Genomic DNA, 20566 nt, shown 5'->3' with positions numbered 1-20566 from the left:
AAGAAACAACATTTACTGTCATTGTTATGCAAATAAACTTACATTAAAGCTAACAAGAAAGCACACTCGTTCTGTCTTTAAACTGATAAAAGAAACCCCAATAATATGGGGCATGCAAAAATTGAGATAAAACTCAGTTTTGCTCCTCTCCACGGAAATCTTTAATAAAAGGCGAAATATTTGTTAGTTCTGAAGAGAAACCAGAGCATGACCAAGATTCCACCTGTCGCCTGAGTGCCATGCCAGCAGTTCTCATTCAGCTGAAAGTGAGCACCCAATTTGAATGAAAGAAAGCAGATTTCTCACCAGGCTTCCCCTTGCTATAAACATGGTTTGTACTCTTTTCCATGAGCTCCCAGATCTTTCAAGCAATTAGTGTGGTCAAGAAAGTTCTGTTTGAAAAGAAACAAACATTTACTGTCATTTCTATGCAAATGAGCTTACATTAAAGCACACTCGTTCTATCTTTAAACCGATAAAATAAAACCCCAATAAGATAGGGCATGCAAAAATTGAGATAAAACTCAGTTTTGCTCCTCTCCACGGAAATCTTTAGTAAAAGGCGAAAGATTTGTTCGTTCTGAAGAGAAACCAGAACATGACCAAGATTCCACCTGTCGCCTGAGTGCCATGCCAGCAGTCCTCATTCAGCTCAAAGTGAGCACCCAATTTGAAAGAAAGAAAGCAGATTTCTCACCAGGCTTCCCCTTGCTATAAACATGGTTTGTACTCTTTTCCATGTGCTCCCAGATCTTTCAAGCAATTAGTATAGTCAAGAAAGTTCTGTTTGAAAAGAAACAAACATTTACTGTCATTTCTATGCAAATGAGCTTACATTAAAGCACACTCGTTCTATCTTTAAACCGATAAAAGAAACCCCAATAAGACGGAGCATGCAAAAATTGAGATAAAACTCAGTTTTGCTCCTCTCCACGGAAATCTTTAGTAAAAGGCGAAAGATCTGTTCGTTTTGAAGAGAAACCAGAGCATGACCAAGATTCCACCTGTCGCCTGAGTGCCATGCCAGCAATCCTCATTCAGCTCAAAGTGAGCACCCAATTTGAAAGAAAGAAAGCAGATTTCTCACCAGGCTTCCCCTTGCTATAAACATGGTTTGTACTCTTTTCCATGTGCTCCCAGATCTTTCAAGCAATTAGTGTGGTCAAGAAAGTTCTGTTTGAAAAGAAACAAACATTTACTGTCATTTCTATGCAAATGAGCTTACATTAAAGCACACTCGTTCTATCTTTAAACCGATAAAATAAAATCCCAATAAGATGGGGCATGCAAAAATTGAGATAAAACTCAGTTTTGCTCCTCTCCACGGAAATCTTTAGTAAAAGGCGAAAGATTTGTTCGTTCTGAAGAGAAACCAGAACATGACCAAGATTCCACCTGTCGCCTGAGTGCCATGCCAGCAGTCCTCATTCAGCTCAAAGTGAGCACCCAATTTGAAAGAAAGAAAGCAGATTTCTCACCAGGCTTCCCCTTGCTATAAACATGGTTTGTACTCTTTTCCATGTGCTCCCAGATCTTTCAAGCATTTAGTATAGTCAAGAAAGTTCTGTTTGAAAAGAAACAAACATTTACTGTCATTTCTATGCAAATGAGCTTACATTAAAGCACACTCGTTCTATCTTTAAACCGATAAAAGAAACCCCAATAAGACGGAGCATGCAAAAATTGAGATAAAACTCAGTTTTGCTCCTCTCCACGGAAATCTTTAGTAAAAGGCGAAAGATCTGTTCGTTTTGAAGAGAAACCAGAGTATGACTAAGATTCCACCTGTCGCCTGAGTGCCATGCCAGCAGTCCTCATTCAGCGCAAAGTGAGCACCCAATTTGAAAGAAAGAAAGCAGATTTCTCACCAGGCTTCCCCTTGCTATAAGCATGGTTTGTACTCTTTTCCATGTGCTCCCAGATCTTTCAAGCAATTAGAATGGTCAAGAAAGTTCTGCTTGAAAAGAAACAGACATTTATAGTCATTGTTATGCAAATAAACTTACATTAAAGCTAACAAGAAACTGATAAAAGAAACCCCAATAATATGGGGCATGCAAAAATTGAGATAAAACTCAGTTTTGCTCCTCTCCACAGAAATCTTTAATAAAAGGCGAAAGATTTGTTCGTTCTGAAGAGAAACCAGAGCATGACCAAAATTCCACCTGTCGCCTAAATGCTGTGCCAGCAGTCCTCATTCAGATCAAAGTGAGCGCCCAACTTGAAAGTAAGCAGATTTCTCACCTGGCTTCTCCTTGCTATAAGCATGGTTTGTACTGTATTCCATGTGCTCCCAGATCTTTCAAGCAAGTAGCATGGTCAAGAAAGTTCTGTTTGAAAAGAAACAAACATTTACTGTCATTTCTATGCAAATGAGCTTACATTAAAGCACACTCATTCTATCTTTAAACCGATAAAAGAAACCCCAAAAAGATGGGGCATGCAAAAATTGAGATAAAACTCGGTTTTGCTCCTCTCCACGGAAATCTTTAATAAAAGGCGAAAGATTTGTTCGTTCTGAAGAGAAACCAGAGCATGACCAAGATTTTTATCTGAAAATATGTGTTCTCCCTGCAGTTGTTGTCCCCAGATGAGAGTTCCCTTGTGCTGCCTCAGTTGAATCTCCTTTACTTGACAGAGATGTGCCTGAGCAGCGGCCCTCCCCAGCCCTATCCCAAATCATACTTATTTTGCATAGGAGATACCATGGTCATGAAGATTGTTCTCCCAGGGTGAGGTTCATTCATTGCATTCTGGGTATGCTGACCCCTGTGATTTTCCCAAATGTGGGAAACTCGCTTTTATACCCTTGTGCACTATCCTGACTTCTCCTCCTGTCTGCTTACTTTGTGCCTTCCAATGCACAATGCAAACTACAGGTAGTGCTGCAGGGCCCACACCCTTTTACTTGCCTTACAGAGCAGCTCAGGAGCTGATACAGTGCCAAGCTGCTGCAAGAAATCAGCTTGAATGCTTCAGGGGATGGGGCATGGCCAACATGAGCCCCACACCGAAGGAGGGTGGGGGTGTTTAATGCGAACTAAGGGTCATCCAAGCGCCGCAAAAGGCCGCCATGCCCTGCATACCCCTTTTCTCTTTTCATATGCAGATGAGGGTTCCAGCCAACTTTGGCCCACTGCTTGGATGACATCACCGTATGCAAATCCGTCTTCTGCAGAACTTCCCCCAGGAATGCTTGCACTAGTTGTTGCATTTGGTTTGTTGTTTGGGGGTGCTTCAGTATTAGGCAGCCTTCTGCCCTCCCATGTACATCTGAAAATATGTGTTCTCCCTGCAGTTGTTGTCCCCAGATGAGAGTTCCCTTGTGCTGCCTCAGTTGAATCTCCTTTACTTGACAGAGATGTGCATGAGCAGCGGCCCTCCCCAGCCCTATCCCAAATCATACTTATTTTGCATAGGAGATACCATGGTCATGAAGATTGTTCTCCCAGGGTGAGGTTCATTCATTGCATTTTGGGTATGCTGACCCCTGTGATTTACCCATATGTGGGAAACTCGACTGCATTATTTGTGGTAGTGGGGGACTGTGTTTGTGCTTTCCTCTGGTCAGCTCTGTTAAAACTCAGATTTCTTTGTCTCAGATTTTCCTCTAGCCTTGTTCTTCTTTCGAGAGTTCCCTTGTGCTGCCTCAGGTGGATCTCCTTCACTTGACAGGGGGGTGCCCGAGCAGCGACCCTCCCCAGCTCTAGCCCAACTCCTACTTACCTGCCAGGTGAGATACTATGATCAGGAAGGTGCTTCTCCCAGGGCAAGGCTCACCCATTGCACTCTGGGTGTGCTGCTCCTACGATTTCCCCAAATGTGGGACACTTGACTGCATAATTTGTGTTTCCTCTGGTCGGCTCTCGTATAATTCAGATCTCTTTGTCTCAGGTCTTTCTCCAGCCTAGTTTGCTGTCTGTTTCCACTTCTTTTATCTTGAGCCCCTCCCTTCTATACCCTTGTGCACTATCCTGACTTCTCCTCCCGTCTGCTTACTTTGTGCCTTCCAATGCACAATGCAAACTACAGGTAGTGCTGCAGGGCCCACACAATCTTTTACTTGCCTTAAAGAGCAGCTCTGGAGCTGTTACAGTGCCCAGCTGCTGCAAGAAATCAGCTTGAATGCTTCAGGGGATGGGGCATGGCCAACATGAGCCCCACACCAAAGGTGGGTGGGGGTGTTTAATGCGAACTAGGGGTAATCCAAGCACCGCAAAAGGCCGCCATGCCCTGCACGCCCCTTTTCTCTTTTCATATGCAGATGAGGGTTGAAGCCAACTTTGACCCACTGCTTGGATGACATCACCATATGCAAATCCATCTGCTGCAGGCCTTGCCCCAGGAATGCTTGCACTAGTTGTTGCATTTGGTTTGTTGTTTGGGGGTGCTTCAGTATTAGGCAGCCTTCTGCCCTCCCATGTTCATCTGAAAATATGTGTTCTCCCTGCAGTTGTTGTCCCCAGATGAGAGTTCCCTTGTGCTGCCTCAGTTGAATCTCCTTTACTTGACAGAGATGTGCCTGAGCAGCGGCCCTCCCAGCCCTATCCCAAATCATACTTATTTTGCATAGGAGACACCATGGTCATGAAGATTGTTCACCCAGGGTGAGGTTCATTCATTGCATTCTGGGTATGCTGACCCCTGTGATTTCCCCAAATGTGGGAAACTCGCCTGCATTTTTTGTGGTAGTGGGGGACTGTGTTTGTGTTTTCCTCTGGTCAGCTCTGGTAAAAGTCAGATTTCTTTGTCTCATATATTCCTCTAGCCTTGTTCTTCTTTCGAGAGTTCCCTTGTGCTGCCTCAGTTGGATCTCCTTCACTTGACAGGGGGGTGCCCGAGCAGTGACCCTCCCCAGCTCTAGCCCAACTCCTACTTACCTGCCAGGTGAGATACTATGATCATGAAGGTGCTTCTCCCAGGGCAAGGCTCACCCATTGCACTCTGGGTGTGCTGCTCCTGTGATTTCCCCAAATGTGGGAAACTTGATTGCATAATTTGTGTTTCCCCTGGTCGGCTCTCGTATAATTCAGATCTCTTTGTCTCAGGTCTCTCTCCAGCCTAGTTTGCTGTCTGTTTCCACTTCTCTTTTCTGGAGCCACTCCCTTCTATGCCCTTGCGCACTATCCTGACTTCTCCCGTCTGCTTACTTTGTGCCTTCCAACGCACAATGCGAACTACAGGTAGTGCTGCAGGGCCCACACCCTTTTAGTTGCCTTACAGAGCAGCTCTGGAGCTGTTACAGTGCCCAGCTGCTGCAAGAAATCAGCTTGAATGCTTCAGGGGCTGGGGCATAGCCAACATGAGCCCCACACCAAAGGAGGGTGGGGGTGTTTAATGCGAACTAGGGGTCATCCAAGCACCGCAAAAGGCCGCCATGCCCTGCATGCCCCTTTTCTCTTTTCATATGCAGATGAGGGTTCCAGCCAACTTTGGCCCACTGCTTGGATGACATCACCGTATGCAAATCCGTCTGCTGCAGACCTTCCCCCAGGAATGCTTGTACTAGTTGTTGCATATGGTTTGATATTTGATGGTGCTTCAGTATTAGGCAGCCTTCCGCCCTCCCATGTTCATCTGAAAAGATGTGGTCTCCCTGCAGTTGTTGTCCCCAGACGAGAGTTCCCTTGTGCTTCCTCAGTTGAATCTCCTTAACTTGATGGGGGAGGGGCTGCCCGAGCAGCCACCCTCCCCAGCCCTATCCCAACTCATACTTATTTTGCATATGAGATCTCTTGATCATGAAGATTGTTCTCACAGGGTGAAGTTCATCCATTATATTTTAAAATAGGAAGGTACAAATTACATATTTGAATTGCATCTATGTGCTGGATTCAAATGTCCCCCCCCCCTTCCTTTCTCAATTGTGCCCATCAGCAGCTATTCTAAGGTTGCTGCCAATGGGTGTGACACATTAATTTCTTCTGTGGGGTACACAGGACTCCACAAGGATTCACATTGGGGTGTAGAGTAGGATCTTGATCTGAGGCACCAACCGACTCAAAGCTTTTGACTGTTCCCAAGATGCTCAGCGCATCCTCCTCTATAACCCCGCTTCCATGAACAGGGAGCTCAGTTTGTAGTTGGTGCCTTCAGTAGCAGGCCACTTAACAGGGGCCTGCCTCAGGAAGCCAATTCTTAGCTATTCATTTTGACAAGAAAAGAAGAACTTGTTTTATGAGAATCTACAAGGGCTGCAGCAGGCTAGGTCTAATAGACATCTTTACTGCAGCTTCATCACTCCCAGCGGCGCTGTATACTCCCCCGTGCCCTGGTTGCTGGGTCACTGCAGCGGAGGCTCCGGTTTCTTCCTAAGGTCAGTCACACACACACCGCCCTTCCGGATCACGAGGCCGCTGATGAAGGGGAGCGTGGCCGTAGGGGGTGGACCGTGTGCGCACTGGCGTGGACACTGATTAATGGGCAGCCGCTCCACTAGCCACCAGGTACAGTTAAGGAGCACAGGTCTGGGGGTTTTTCTCCTATATTAAACCAATTTTGTACTGCCCGCAGCGCATTGTGATAGGTAATAGGGCCTGATTCAGGTTGGATTGCAATCACAATAAGTGATCCAACTGCAAAAATTGCTAAGAGCATACGCATGTGCCTGCATTTTCTGCGGCACCCCGCAGAGAATGCGATCGCCTCTGCCTGTCAATCGGGGCAGGGGGGGAGAGGGGGGTCAGCAACACTCCATTTCCAAGTCAGGGATGGAGCGGTGCGGGGGCAAGGCTTCAAAATGGGGTCTGCAATGGAGGAGACACAGGGGGCGTGGTCACAGCAGCTGTATGACATCACATTCAGCCGCTGTGATCACAAAAATGGTGGCGGCTTCCTGCGCGCACATACAGTCTGCACCAGCAGGAGGCTACACCATTTTTTATGATCACGCTGAACTGCAGTGCGACTGCAATTACAGCATGGTCAAGAAGGGAGGCGTCATGCTGGGTGGCCATAAGAGATGAGCGGGTTCGGTTCCTCGGAATCCGAACCCGCCCGAACTTCACCCTTTTTTGCTCGGGTCCGAGCAGACTCGGATCCTCTCGCCTTGCTCGGTTAACCCGAGCGCGCCCGAACGTCATCATCCCGCTGTCGGATTCTCACGAGACTTGGATTCTATATAAGGAGCCGCGCGTCGCCGCCATTTTCACACGTGCATTGAGATTGATAGGGAGAGGACGTGGCTGGCGTCCTCTCCGTTTAGATTAGAAGATAGAGACGAGTGACATTTGATTTACTACTAATTTGGGGAGCAGTTGAACTTGTCAGGAGTACTCAGTAGTGCAGAGTTTTGCTGATAGTGACCACCAGTTTTATTATTTATAATCCGTTCTCTGCCTGAAAAAAAACGATACACATACCATATCTGTGCTCAGCCTCAGTGTGCTGCATGATATATCATCTATGTATATCTGACTGTGCTGAGTGCTCACTGCTCACACAGCTTAATTGTGGGGGAGACTGGGGAGCAGTTATAGCAGGAGTACAGTGCACACTTTTGCTGCCAGTGTGACCACCAGTATATTGTCTGCCTGAAAAAGTTAAACACTCCTGTGGTGTTTTTTTTTTTATTCTATAAATGCATTCTGCTGACAGTGTCCAGCAGGTCCGTCATACATATATTATATAAATATTTACCTGCAGTAGTGTTATATTTTTTTTTTCATCTTTATCATCTCTATATTAGCAGACGCAGTACGGTAGTCCACGGCTGTGGCTATCTCTGTGTCGTCAGTGCTCGTCCATAATTGTATACCTACCTACCTGTGGTGGTTTTTTTTTTTCTATCTTCTTCATACTAGTAGTTTAGGAGTCTACTGACAGTGTCCACCAGGTCCATCATTATATTATATACCTACAGTAGTAATATATTTATTATATTATCTATACTAGCAGACGCAGTACGGTAGTCCACGGCTGTGGCTATCTCTGTGTCGTCAGTGCTCGTCCATAATTGTATACCTACCTACCTGTGGTGGGTTTTTTTTTTTATCTTCTTCATACTAGTAGTTTAGCAGTCTGCTGACAGTGTCCACCAGGTCCGTCATTATATTATATACCTACAGTAGTAATATATTTATTATATTATCTATACTAGCAGATGCAGTACGGTAGTCCACGGCTGTACCTACCTCTGTGTCGTCAGTGCTCGTCCATAATTGTATACCTACCTGTGGTGGGGTTTTTTTTTCTATCTTCTTCATACTAGTAGTTTAGGAGTCTGCTGACAGTGTCCACCAGGTCCGTCATTATATTATATACCTACAGTAGTAATATATTTAGTATATTATCTATACTAGCAGACGCAGTACGGTAGTCCACGGCTGTACCTACCTCTGTGTCGTCACTCGTCCATAATTGTATACCTAACTGTGGTGGTTTTTTTTTTCTATCTTCTTCATACTAGTAGTTTAGCAGTCTGCTGACAGTGTCCACCAGGACCGTCATTATATTATATATACCTACAGTAGTTATATATATTTTTTTTTATATCATTAATTATCATCTCTATACTAGCAGACGCAGTACGGTAGGCCACGGCTGTGGCTATCTCTGTGTCGTCAGTGCTCGTCCATAATTGTATACCTACCTACCTGTGGTGGAAGTTTTTTTCTATCTTCTTCATACTAGTAGTTTAGCAGTCTGCTGACAGTGTCCACCAGGTCCGTCATTATATTATATATACCTACAGTAGTTATATATATATTTTTTTTTATATCATTAATTATCATCTCTATACTAGCAGACGCAGTACGGTAGTCCACGGCTGTAGCTACCTCTGTGTCGTCAGTCACTCGTCATCCATAAGTATACTAGTATCCATCCATCTCCATTGTTTACCTGAGGTGCCTTTTAGTTGTGCCTATTAAAATATGGAGAACAAAAATGTTGAGGTTCCAAAAATAGGGAAAGATCAAGATCCACTTCCACCTCGTGCTGAAGCTGCTGCCACTAGTCATGGCCGAGACGATGAAATTCCATCAACGTCGTCTGCCAAGGCCGATGCCCAATGTCATAGTACAGAGCATGTAAAATCCAAAACACAAAAGATCAGTAAAAAAATGACTCAAAAATCTAAATAAAAATCGTCGGAGGAGAAGCGTAAACTTGCCAATATGCCATTTACCACACGGAGTGGCAAGGAACGGCTGAGGCCCTGGCCTATCTTCATGGCTAGTGGTTCAGCTTCACATGAGGATGGAAGCACTCAGCCTCTCGCTAGAAAAATGAAAAGACTTAAGCTGGCAAAAGCACAGCAAAGAACTGTGCGTTCTTCAAAATCACAAATCCACAAGGAGAGTCCAATTGTGTCGGTTGCGATGCCTGACCTTCCCAACACTGGACGTGAAGAGCATGCACCTTCCACCATTTGCACGCCCCCTGCAAGTGCTGGAAGGAGCACCCGCAGTCCAGTTCCTGATAGTCAGATTGAAGATGTCAGTGTTGAAGTACACCAGGATGAGGAGAATATGGGTGTTGCTGGCGCTGGGGAGGAAATTGACAAGGAGGATTCTGATGGTGAGGTGGTTTGTTTAAGTCAGGCACCCGGCGAGACACCTGTTGTCCGTGGGAGGAATATGGCCATTGACATGCCTGGTGAAAATACCAAAAAAATCAGCTCTTCGGTGTGGAAGTATTTCAACAGAAATGCGGACAACAGGTGTCAAGCCGTGTGTTGCCTTTGTCAAGCTGTAATAAGTAGGGGTAAGGACGTTAACCACCTCGGAACATCCTCCCTTATACGTCACCTGCAGCGCATTCATCATAAGTCAGTGACAAGTTCAAAAACTTTGGGCGACAGCGGAAGCAGTCCACTGACCAGTAAATCCCTTCCTCTTGTAACCAAGCTCACGCAAACCACCCCACCAACTCCCTCAGTGTCAATTTCCTCCTTCCCCAGGAATGCCAATAGTCCTGCAGGCCATGTCACTGGCAATTCTGACGAGTTCTCTCCTGCCTGGGATTCCTCCGATGCATCCTTGAGTGTAACGCCTACTGCTGCTGGCGCTGCTGTTGTTGCTGCTGGGAGTCGATGGTCATCCCAGAGGGGAAGTCGTAAGACCACTTTTACTACTTCCACCAAGCAATTGACTGTCCAACAGTCCTTTGCGAGGAAGATGAAATATCACAGCAGTCATCCTGCTGCAAAGCGGATAACTGAGGCCTTGGCATCCTGGGCAGTGAGAAACGTGGTTCCGGTATCCATCATTACTTCAGAGCCAACTATAGACTTGATTGAGGTACTGTGTCCCCGGTACCAAATACTATCTAGGTTCCATTTCTCTAGGCAGGCGATACCGAAAATGTACACAGACCTCAGAAAAAGACTCACCAGTGTCCTAAAAAATGCAGTTGTACCCAATGTCCACTTAACCACGGACATGTGGACAAGTGGAGCAGGGCAGACTCAGGACTATATGACTGTGACAGCCCACTGGGTAGATGTATTGACTCCCGCCGCAAGAACAGCAGCGGCGGCACCAGTAGCAGCATCTCGCAAACGCCAACTCTTTCCTAGGCAGGCTACGCTTTGTATCACCGCTTTCCAGAATACGCACACAGATGAAAACCTCTTACGGCAACTGAGGAAGATCATCACAGAATGGCTTACCCCAATTGGACTCTCCTGTGGATTTGTGGCATCGGACAACGCCAGCAATATTGTGCGTGCATTATATCTGGGCAAATTCCAGCACGTCCCATGTTTTGCACATACCTTGAATTTGGTGGTGCAGAATTATTTAAAAAACGACAGGGGCGTGCAAGAGATGCTGTCGGTGGCCACAAGAATTGCGGGACACTTTCGGCGTACAGGCACCACGTACAGAAGACTGGAGCAACACCAAAAACGCCTGAACCTGCCCTGCCATCATCTGAAGCAAGAAGTGGAAACGAGGTGGAATTCAACCCTCTATATGCTTCAGAGGATGGAGGAGCAGCAAAAGGCCATTCAAGCCTATACATCTGACCACGATATAGGAGGTGGAATGCACCTGTCTCAAGCGCAGTGGAGAATGATTTCAACGTTGTGCAAGGTTCTGCAACCTTTTGAACTTGCCACACGTGAAGTCAGTTCAGACACTGCCAGCCTGAGTCAGGTCATTCCCGTCATCAGGCTTTTGCAGAAGAAGCTGGAGACATTGAAGGAGGAGCTAAGACAGAGCGATTCCGCTAGGCATGTGGGACTTGTGGATGGAGCCCTTCATTCGCTTAACCAGGATTCACGGGTGGTCAATCTGTTGAAATCAGAGCACTACATTTTGGCCACCGTGCTCGATCCTAGATTTAAAACCTACGTTGTATCTCTCTTTCCGGCAGACACAAGTCTGCAGGGGTTCAAAGACCTGCTGGTGAGAAAATTATCAAGTCAAGCGGAACTTGATCGGTCAACAGCTCCTCCTTCACAGTCTCCCGCAATTGGGGGTGCGAGGAAAAGGCTCAGAATTCCGAGCCCACCCGCTGGCGGTGATGCAGGGCAGTCTGGAGCGACTGCTGATGCTGACATCTGGTCCGGACTGAAGGACCTGCCAACGATTACGGACATGTCGTCTACTGTCACTGCATATGATTCTCTCACCATTGAAAGAATGGTGGAGGATTATATGAGTGACCGCATCCAAGTAGGCACGTCAGACAGTCCGTACGTATACTGGCAGGAAAAAGAGGCAATTTGGAGGCCCTTGCACAAACTGGCTTTATTCTACCTAAGTTGCCCTCCCACAAGTGTGTACTCCGAAAGAGTGTTTAGTGCCGCCGCTCACCTTGTCAGCAATCGGCGTACGAGGTTACTTCCAGAAAATGTGGAGAAGATGATGTTCATTAAAATGAATTATAATCAATTGCTCCGTGGAGACATTGACCAGCAGCAATTGCCTCCACAAAGTATACAGGGAGCTGAGATGGTGGATTCCAGTGGGGACGAATTGATAATCTGTGAGGAGGGGGATGTACACGGTGATGAATCGGAGGATGATGATGAGGTGGACATCTTGCCTCTATAGAGCCAGTTTGTGCAAGGAGAGATTTATTGCTTCTTTTTTGGTGGGGGTCCAAACCAACCCGTCATTTCAGTCACAGTCGTGTGGCAGACCCTGTCACTGAAATGATGGGTTGGTTAAAGTGTGCATGTCCTGTTTATACAACATAAGGGTGGGTGGGAGGGCCCAAGGCAATTCCACCTTGCACCTCTTTTTTCCTTTATTTTTCTTTGCGTCATGTGCTGTTTGGGGAGTGTTTTTTGGAAGGGCCATCCTGCGTGACACTGCAGTGCCACTCCTAGATGGGCCAGGTGTTTGTGTCGGCCACTTGGGTCGCTGAGCTTAGTCACACAGCTACCTCATTGCGCCTCTTTTTTTCTTTGCGTCATGTGCTGTTTGGGGAGTGTTTTTTGGAAGGGCCATCCTGCGTGACACTGCAGTGACACTCCTAGATGGGCCAGGTGTTTGTGTCGTCCACTTGGGTCGCTGAGCTTAGTCACACAGCTACCTCATTGCGCCACTTTTTTTCTTTGCGTCATGTGCTGTTTGGGGAGTGTTTTTTGGAAGGGCCATCCTGCGTGACACTGGAGTGCCACTCCTAGATGGGCCAGGTGTTTGTGTCGGCCACTTGGGTCGCTGAGCTTAGTCACACAGCTACCTCATTGCGCCTCTTTTTTTCTTTGCGTCATGTGCTGTTTGGGGAGTGTTTCTGGAAGGGCCATCCTGCGTGACACTGCAGTGCCACTCCTAGATGGGCCAGGTGTTTGTGTCGGCCACTTGGGTCGCTGAGCTTAGTCACACAGCTACCTCATTGCGCCTCTTTTTTTCTTTGCGTCATGTGCTGTTTGGGGAGTGTTTTTTGGAAGGGCCATCCTGCGTGACACTGCAGTGCCACTCCTAGATGGGCCAGGTGTTTGTGTCGGCCACTTGGGTCGCTGAGCTTAGTCACACAGCTACCTCATTGCGCCTCTTTTTTTCTTTGCGTCATGTGCTGTTTGGGGAGTGTTTTTTGGAAGGGCCATCATGCGTGACACTGCAGTGCCACTCCTAGATGGGCCAGGTGTTTGTGTCGGCCACTTGGGTCACTGAGCTTAGTCATCCAGCGACCTCGGTGCAAATTTTAGGACTAAAAATAATATTGTGAGGTGTGAGGTGTTAAGAATAGACTGAAAATTAGTGGAAATTATGGTTATTGAGGTTAATAATACTTTGGGATCAAAATGACTCCCAAATTCTATGATTTAAGCTGTTTTTTAGGGTTTTTTGAAAAAAACACCCGAATCCAAAACACACCCGAATCCGACAAAAAAAATTCGGTGAGGTTTAGCCAAAACGCGTTCGAACCCAAAACACGGCCGCGGAACCGAACCCAAAACCAAAACACAAAACCCGAAAAATTTCCGGTGCACATCTCTAGTGGCCATGCCATGTCACTGTGCAGGAGCCAGCACCGCTCACACACTAGTCCCCGGTGCAGCCCCCAACCCCCGGGACACCCGGAGCAACAAAATGTAGATTCAGGCCACCAGGCCACGCCCCTACCTATGAAACCATGCCTCCTTTTTACCATTGCGCTGCTTATCTGCGCGCACTGCATTACAATCTCCCTCGCCACCTCTCTGGGTGTCACCAGTGATAGTGACACCTCTGCCATGCTTGTAGCAGCTGGTCCTAAGATCTACACCTCAAGCCCTGAGTGTTTGCCCTTGTGACTTGTTGATCATCATAGCAAAGCAGATGCTTACAGAAAACTGCAGGGGCTTAGATTGAAAATAAAAAAAATTGATGGGTATAAGGTAGAGAGGAGCGGGTTCGGTTCTCCGAGAACCGAATTCCCCACGAACCCCACGAACTCCTCCTCCGAGGCAGGCTCGGTTGTTCCCGCCTGACTCGGAAAACCTGAACAAGGGAAAATGTCATCATCCCGCTGTCGGATTCTCGCGAGATTCGGATTCCATATAAAGAGCTGCGCGTTGCCGCCATTTTTACTCGTGCATTGAAGAGAGAGCGGAGAGGACGTGGCTATGTTCTCTCAGTGGAAATCTCAATATCAGTGCTCAGTATCAGTGGATACTTATTGCTGCTCAGTAATACTAGTAGTGTGTCTCTCCTGCTCAGTGTCAGTTCTCAGTAGTATCCTCATCAGTGCTCAGTATCACTGCTCATTGTCTTGTGCTGCATTGTTGTGCTCAGCATACTACAGTACATTACTAATAGTCCAGTGCTGCATCTTGCTGCTCAGTGTCAGTTCTAGTATCCTCATCAGTGCTCACTATCACTGCTCATTGCATTGTGGTGTTCTGTATACTACAGTAACATAGTAATATAGTAACATATAGTAACATAGTTTTTGAGGTTGAATAGAGGCAAATTGCCCATCGTGTTCAACCTGTTTTAAGTTGTGATGATTCTACATACTTGCTGAATAATGTTTTATGACTAGTTAGCTACTACAACTCATGTTACCCCCGGATTAACCATGTTGATATTTTAAGTATTATAACCTTGGATAGCTTTTTCATTCAGAAATGTATCCATTCCTTTTTTAAATCCAATTACAGAGTCCGCCATTACCACCTTCCCTGGCAGGGAATTCCACATCCTGATTGCCCTAACAGTGAAGATCATAGTATCTCACCTGGCAGGTAAGTAGGAGTTGGGCCAGAGCTGTGGAGGATTGCTGCTCGGGCACCCCCTGTCAAATGAAGGAGATCCAACTGAGGCAGCACAAGGGAACTCTCGAAAGAAGAACAAGGCTAGAGGAAGATCTGAGACAAAGAAATCTGACTTTTACCAGAGCTGACCAGAGGAAAGCACAAACACAGTCCCCCACTACCACAAATAATGCAGTCGAGTTTCCCACATTTGGGGAAATCACAGGGGTCAGCATACCCAGAATGCAATGAATGAACCTCACCCTGGGAGAACAATCTTCATGACCATGGTATCGCCTATGCAAAATAAGTATGATTTGGGATAGGGCTGGGGAGGGCCGCTGCTCAGGCACATCTCTGTCAAGTAAAGGAGATTCAACTGAGGCAGCACAAGGGAACTCTCATCTGGGGACAACAACTGCAGGGAGAACACATATTTTCAGATGAACATGGGAGGGCAGAAGGCTGCCTAATACTGAAGCACCCCCAAACAACAAACCAAATGCAACAACTAGTACAAGCATTCCTGGGGGAAGTTCTGCAGAAGACGGATTTGCATACGGTGATGTCATCCAAGCAGTGGGCCAAAGTTGGCTGGATCCCTCATCTGCATATGAAAAGAGAAAAGGGGTATGCAGGGCATGGCGGCCTTTTGCGGCGCTTGGATGACCCTTAGTTCGCAGTAAACACCCCCACCCTCCTTCGGTGTGGGGCTCATGTTGACAATGCCCCAGCCCCTGAAGCATTCAAGCTGATTTCTTACAGCAGCTTGGCACTGTAACAGCTCCAGAGCTGCTCTGTAAGGCAAGTAAAAGGGTGTGTAGTTTGCATTGTGCATTGGAAGGCACAAAGTAAGCAGACAGGAGGAGAAGTCAGGATAGTGCACAAGGGTATAAAAGGGAGGGGCTCAAGAAAAAAGAAGTGGAAACAGACAGCAAACTAGGCTGGAGAGAGACCTGAGACAAAGAGATCTGAATTATACGAGAGCCGACCAGGGGAAACACAAATTATGCAGTCAAGTTTCCCACATTTGGGGAAATCGCAGGGGCAGCACACCCAGAGTGCAATGGGTGAGCCTTGCCCTGGAAGAAGCACCTTCATGATCATAGTATCTCACCTGGCAGGTAAGTAGGAGTTGGGCTTGAGCTGGGGAGGGTCGCTGCTCGGGCACCCCCCTGTCAAGTGAAGGAGATCCAACTGAGGCAGCACAAGGGAACTCTCGAAAGAAGAACAAGGCTAGAGGAAGATCTGAAACAAAGAAATCTGACTTTTACCAGAGCTGACCAGAGGAAAACACAAACACAGTCCCCCACTACCACAAATAATGCAGTCGAGTTACCCACATTTGGGGAAATCACAGGGGTCAGCATACCCAGAATGCAATGAATGAACCTCACCCTGGGAGAATAATCTTCATGACCATGGTATCTCATATGCAAAATAAGTATGATTTGGGATAGGGCTGGGGAGGGCCGCTGCTCAGGCACATCTCTGTCAAGTAAAGGAGATTCAACTGAGGCAGCACAAGGGAACTCTCATCTGGGGACAACAACTGCAGGGAGAACACATATTTTCAGATGAACATGGGAGGGCAGAAGGCTGCCTAATACTGAAGCACCCCCAAACAACAAACCAAATGCAACAACTAGTGCAAGCATTCCTGTTTGTTTCTGAAGCCAACTTTGACCCACTGCTTGGATGACATCACCATATGCAAATCCATCTGCTGCAGGCCTTCCCCCAGGAATGCTTGCACTCTTTATATGAAATCCGAATCTCGCGAGAATCCGACAGCGGGATGATGACATTTTCCCTTGTTCAGGTTTTCCGAGTCAGGCGGGAACAACCGAGCCTGCCTCGGAGGAGGAGTTCGTGGGGTTCGTGGGGAATTCGGTTCTCGGAGAACCGAACCCGCTCCTCTCTACCTTATACCCATCAATTTTTTTTATTTTCAATCTAAGCCCCTGCAGTTTTCTGTAAGCATCTGCTTTGCTATGATGATCAACAAGTCACAAGGGCAAACACTCAGGGCTTGAGGTGTAGATCTTAGGACCAGCTGCTACAAGCATGGCAGAGGTGTCACTATCACTGGTGACACCCAGAGAGGTGGCGAGGGAGATTGTAATGCAGTGCGCGCAGATAAGCAGCGCAATGGTAAAAAGGAGGCATGGTTTCATAGGTAGGGGCGTGGCCTGGTGGCCTGAATCTACATTTTGTTGCTCCGGGTGTCCCGGGGGTTGGGGGCTGCACCGGGGACTAGTGTGTGAGCGGTGCTGGCTCCTGCACAGTGACATGGCATGGCCACTAGAGATGTGCACCGGAAATTTTTCGGGTTTTGTGTTTTGGTTTTGGGTTCGGTTCCGCGGCCGTGTTTTGGGTTCGAACGCGTTTTGGCTAAACCTCACCGAATTTTTTTTGTCGGATTCGGGTGTGTTTTGGATTCGGGTGTTTTTTTAAAAAAACCCTAAAAAACAGCTTAAATCATAGAATTTGGGAGTCATTTTGATCCCAAAGTATTATTAACCTCAATAACCATAATTTCCACTAATTTTCAGTCTATTCTTAACACCTCACACCTCACAATATTATTTTTAGTCCTAAAATTTGCACCGAGGTCGCTGGATGACTAAGCTCAGTGACCCAAGTGGCCGACACAAACACCTGGCCCATCTAGGAGTGGCACTGCAGTGTCACGCATGATGGCCCTTCCAAAAAACACTCCCCAAACAGCACATGACGCAAAGAAAAAAAGAGGCGCAATGAGGTAGCTGTGTGACTAAGCTCAGCGACCCAAGTGGCCGACACAAACACCTGGCCCATCTAGGAGTGGCACTGCAGTGTCACGCAGGATGGCCCTTCCAAAAAACACTCCCCAAACAGCACATGACGCAAAGAAAAAAAGAGGCGCAATGAGGTAGCTGTGTGACTAAGCTCAGCGACCCAAGTGGCCGACACAAACACCTGGCCCATCTAGGAGTGGCACTGCAGTGTCACGCAGGATGGCCCTTCCAAAAACACTCCCCAAACAGCACATGACGCAAAGAAAAAAAGAGGCGCAATGAGGTAGCTGTGTGACTAAGCTCAGCGACCCAAGTGGCCGACACAAACACCTGGCCCATCTAGGAGTGGCACTGCAGTGTCACGCAGGATGGCCCTTCCAAAAAACACTCCCCAAACAGCACATGACGCAAAGAAAAAAAGTGGCGCAATGAGGTAGCTGTGTGACTAAGCTCAGCGACCCAAGTGGACGACACAAACACCTGGCCCATCTAGGAGTGTCACTGCAGTGTCACGCAGGATGGCCCTTCCAAAAAACACTCCCCAAACAGCACATGACGCAAAGAAAAAAAGAGGCGCAATGAGGTAGCTGTGTGACTAAGCTCAGCGACCCAAGTGGCCGACACAAACACCTGGCCCATCTAGGAGTGGCACTGCAGTGTCACGCAGGATGGCCCTTCCAAAAAACACTCCCCAAACAGCACATGACGCAAAGAAAAATAAAAGAAAAAAGAGGTGCAAGGTGGAATTGCCTTGGGCCCTCCCACCCACCCTTATGTTGTATAAACAGGACATGCACACTTTAACCAACCCATCATTTCAGTGACAGGGTCTGCCACACGACTGTGACTGAAATGACGGGTTGGTTTGGACCCCCACCAAAAAAGAAGCAATTAATCTCTCCTTGCACAAACTGGCTCTATAGAGGCAAGATGTCCACCTCATCATCATCCTCCGATTCATCACCGTGTACATCCCCCTCCTCACAGATTATCAATTCGTCCCCACTGGAATCCACCATCTCAGCTCCCTGTATACTTTGTGGAGGCAATTGCTGCTGGTCAATGTCTCCACGGAGCAATTGATTATAATTCATTTTAATGAACATCATCTTCTCCACATTTTCTGGAAGTAACCTCGTACGCCGATTGCTGACAAGGTGAGCGGCGGCACTAAACACTCTTTCGGAGTACACACTTGTGGGAGGGCAACTTAGGTAGAATAAAGCCAGTTTGTGCAAGGGCCTCCAAATTGCCTCTTTTTCCTGCCAGTATACGTACGGACTGTCTGACGTGCCTACTTGGATGCGGTCACTCATATAATCCTCCACCATTCTTTCAATGGTGAGAGAATCATATGCAGTGACAGTAGACGACATGTCCGTAATCGTTGGCAGGTCCTTCAGTCCGGACCAGATGTCAGCATCAGCAGTCGCTCCAGACTGCCCTGCATCACCGCCAGCGGGTGGGCTCGGAATTCTGAGCCTTTTCCTCGCACCCCCAATTGCGGGAGACTGTGAAGGAGGAGCTGTTGACCGATCAAGTTCCGCTTGACTTGATAATTTTCTCACCAGCAGGTCTTTGAACCCCTGCAGACTTGTGTCTGCCGGAAAGAGAGATACAACGTAGGTTTTAAATCTAGGATCGAGCACGGTGGCCAAAATGTAGTGCTCTGATTTCAACAGATTGACCACCCGTGAATCCTGGTTAAGCGAATGAAGGGCTCCATCCACAAGTCCCACATGCCTAGCGGAATCGCTCTGTCTTAGCTCCTCCTTCAATGTCTCCAGCTTCTTCTGCAAAAGCCTGATGACGGGAATGACCTGACTCAGGCTGGCAGTGTCTGAACTGACTTCACGTGTGGCAAGTTCAAAAGGTTGCAGAACCTTGCACAACGTTGAAATCATTCTCCACTGCGCTTGAGACAGGTGCATTCCACCTCCTATATCGTGGTCAGATGTATAGGCTTGAATGGCCTTTTGCTGCTCCTCCATCCTCTGAAGCATATAGAGGGTTGAATTCCACCTCGTTTCCACTTCTTGCTTCAGATGATGGCAGGGCAGGTTCAGGCGTTTTTGGTGTTGCTCCAGTCTTCTGTACGTGGTGCCTGTACGCCGAAAGTGTCCCGCAATTCTTGTGGCCACCGACAGCATCTCTTGCACGCCCCTGTCGTTTTTTAAATAATTCTGCACCACCAAATTCAAGGTATGTGCAAAACATGGGACGTGCTGGAATTTGCCCAGATATAATGCACGCACAATATTGCTGGCGTTGTCCGATGCCACAAATCCACAGGAGAGTCCAATTGGGGTAAGCCATTCTGTGATGATCTTCCTCAGTTGCCGTAAGAGGTTTTCATCTGTGTGCGTATTCTGGAAAGCGGTGATACAAAGCGTAGCCTGCCTAGGAAAGAGTTGGCGTTTGCGAGATGCTGCTACTGGTGCCGCCGCTGCTGTTCTTGCGGCGGGAGTCAATACATCTACCCAGTGGGCTGTCACAGTCATATAGTCCTGAGTCTGCCCTGCTCCACTTGTCCACATGTCCGTGGTTAAGTGGACATTGGGTACAACTGCATTTTTTAGGACACTGGTGAGTCTTTTTCTGAGGTCTGTGTACATTTTCGGTATCGCCTGCCTAGAGAAATGGAACCTAGATAGTATTTGGTACCGGGGACACAGTACCTCAATCAAGTCTATAGTTGGCTCTGAAGTAATGATGGATACCGGAACCACGTTTCTCACTGCCCAGGATGCCAAGGCCTCAGTTATCCGCTTTGCAGCAGGATGACTGCTGTGATATTTCATCTTCCTCGCAAAGGACTGTTGGACAGTCAATTGCTTGGTGGAAGTAGTAAAAGTGGTCTTACGACTTCCCCTCTGGGATGACCATCGACTCCCAGCAGCAACAACAGCAGCGCCAGCAGCAGTAGGCGTTACACTCAAGGATGCATCGGAGGAATCCCAGGCAGGAGAGAACTCGTCAGAATTGCCAGTGACATGGCCTGCAGGACTATTGGCATTCCTGGGGAAGGAGGAAATTGACACTGAGGGAGTTGGTGGGGTGGTTTGCGTGAGCTTGGTTACAAGAGGAAGGGATTTACTGGTCAGTGGACTGCTTCCGCTGTCGCCCAAAGTTTTTGAACTTGTCACTGACTTAT

The 20566-nt window shown here is 47.4% G+C and overlaps 14 non-coding genes and 1 pseudogene across 14 annotated transcripts; 5 read left to right on the top strand and 10 right to left on the bottom strand.

Moving 5' to 3' along the window:
* Positions 1 to 93: 93 nt before the first annotated feature.
* LOC135029435 (U5 spliceosomal RNA) lies at positions 94 to 209 on the bottom strand. The gene has a single exon (XR_010225568.1). It is a non-coding gene; the product is annotated as a U5 spliceosomal RNA (small nuclear RNA).
* A 275-nt stretch (positions 210 to 484) lies between these two features.
* LOC135029408 (U5 spliceosomal RNA) lies at positions 485 to 600 on the bottom strand. Its single transcript, XR_010225542.1, has one exon. It is a non-coding gene; the product is annotated as a U5 spliceosomal RNA (small nuclear RNA).
* Positions 601 to 874: 274 nt separating this feature from the next.
* LOC135029421 (U5 spliceosomal RNA) lies at positions 875 to 990 on the bottom strand. Its single transcript, XR_010225555.1, has one exon. It is a non-coding gene; the product is annotated as a U5 spliceosomal RNA (small nuclear RNA).
* A 275-nt stretch (positions 991 to 1265) lies between these two features.
* On the bottom strand, positions 1266 to 1381 carry LOC135029410 (U5 spliceosomal RNA). Its single transcript, XR_010225544.1, has one exon. It is a non-coding gene; the product is annotated as a U5 spliceosomal RNA (small nuclear RNA).
* Positions 1382 to 1655: 274 nt separating this feature from the next.
* On the bottom strand, positions 1656 to 1771 carry LOC135029407 (U5 spliceosomal RNA). The gene has a single exon (XR_010225541.1). It is a non-coding gene; the product is annotated as a U5 spliceosomal RNA (small nuclear RNA).
* A 264-nt stretch (positions 1772 to 2035) lies between these two features.
* LOC135029428 (U5 spliceosomal RNA) lies at positions 2036 to 2151 on the bottom strand. The gene has a single exon (XR_010225562.1). It is a non-coding gene; the product is annotated as a U5 spliceosomal RNA (small nuclear RNA).
* A 270-nt stretch (positions 2152 to 2421) lies between these two features.
* On the bottom strand, positions 2422 to 2537 carry LOC135029418 (U5 spliceosomal RNA). The gene has a single exon (XR_010225552.1). It is a non-coding gene; the product is annotated as a U5 spliceosomal RNA (small nuclear RNA).
* Positions 2538 to 2681: 144 nt separating this feature from the next.
* On the top strand, positions 2682 to 2809 carry LOC135029390 (U1 spliceosomal RNA; annotated as a pseudogene).
* Positions 2810 to 3402: 593 nt separating this feature from the next.
* Positions 3403 to 3566, top strand: LOC135029424 (U1 spliceosomal RNA). Its single transcript, XR_010225558.1, has one exon. It is a non-coding gene; the product is annotated as a U1 spliceosomal RNA (small nuclear RNA).
* Positions 3567 to 3718: 152 nt separating this feature from the next.
* LOC135029315 (U1 spliceosomal RNA) lies at positions 3719 to 3881 on the top strand. The gene has a single exon (XR_010225470.1). It is a non-coding gene; the product is annotated as a U1 spliceosomal RNA (small nuclear RNA).
* A 675-nt stretch (positions 3882 to 4556) lies between these two features.
* LOC135029271 (U1 spliceosomal RNA) lies at positions 4557 to 4720 on the top strand. Its single transcript, XR_010225429.1, has one exon. It is a non-coding gene; the product is annotated as a U1 spliceosomal RNA (small nuclear RNA).
* A 152-nt stretch (positions 4721 to 4872) lies between these two features.
* Positions 4873 to 5035, top strand: LOC135029352 (U1 spliceosomal RNA). Its single transcript, XR_010225501.1, has one exon. It is a non-coding gene; the product is annotated as a U1 spliceosomal RNA (small nuclear RNA).
* Positions 5036 to 14782: 9747 nt separating this feature from the next.
* LOC135029472 (U1 spliceosomal RNA) lies at positions 14783 to 14946 on the bottom strand. Its single transcript, XR_010225604.1, has one exon. It is a non-coding gene; the product is annotated as a U1 spliceosomal RNA (small nuclear RNA).
* Positions 14947 to 15601: 655 nt separating this feature from the next.
* LOC135029326 (U1 spliceosomal RNA) lies at positions 15602 to 15764 on the bottom strand. Its single transcript, XR_010225478.1, has one exon. It is a non-coding gene; the product is annotated as a U1 spliceosomal RNA (small nuclear RNA).
* Positions 15765 to 15916: 152 nt separating this feature from the next.
* Positions 15917 to 16080, bottom strand: LOC135029283 (U1 spliceosomal RNA). The gene has a single exon (XR_010225440.1). It is a non-coding gene; the product is annotated as a U1 spliceosomal RNA (small nuclear RNA).
* Between the last annotated feature and the right edge of the window lie 4486 nt (positions 16081 to 20566).

The sequence above is a fragment of the Pseudophryne corroboree genome, unplaced genomic scaffold, assembly GCF_028390025.1.
Source record: "Pseudophryne corroboree isolate aPseCor3 unplaced genomic scaffold, aPseCor3.hap2 scaffold_485, whole genome shotgun sequence".
Taxonomy (NCBI): Eukaryota; Metazoa; Chordata; class Amphibia; order Anura; family Myobatrachidae; genus Pseudophryne; species Pseudophryne corroboree.
The sequence above is the reverse complement of the archived record's forward strand: the minus strand, read 5'-3'. Positions and strand labels throughout refer to the sequence as shown.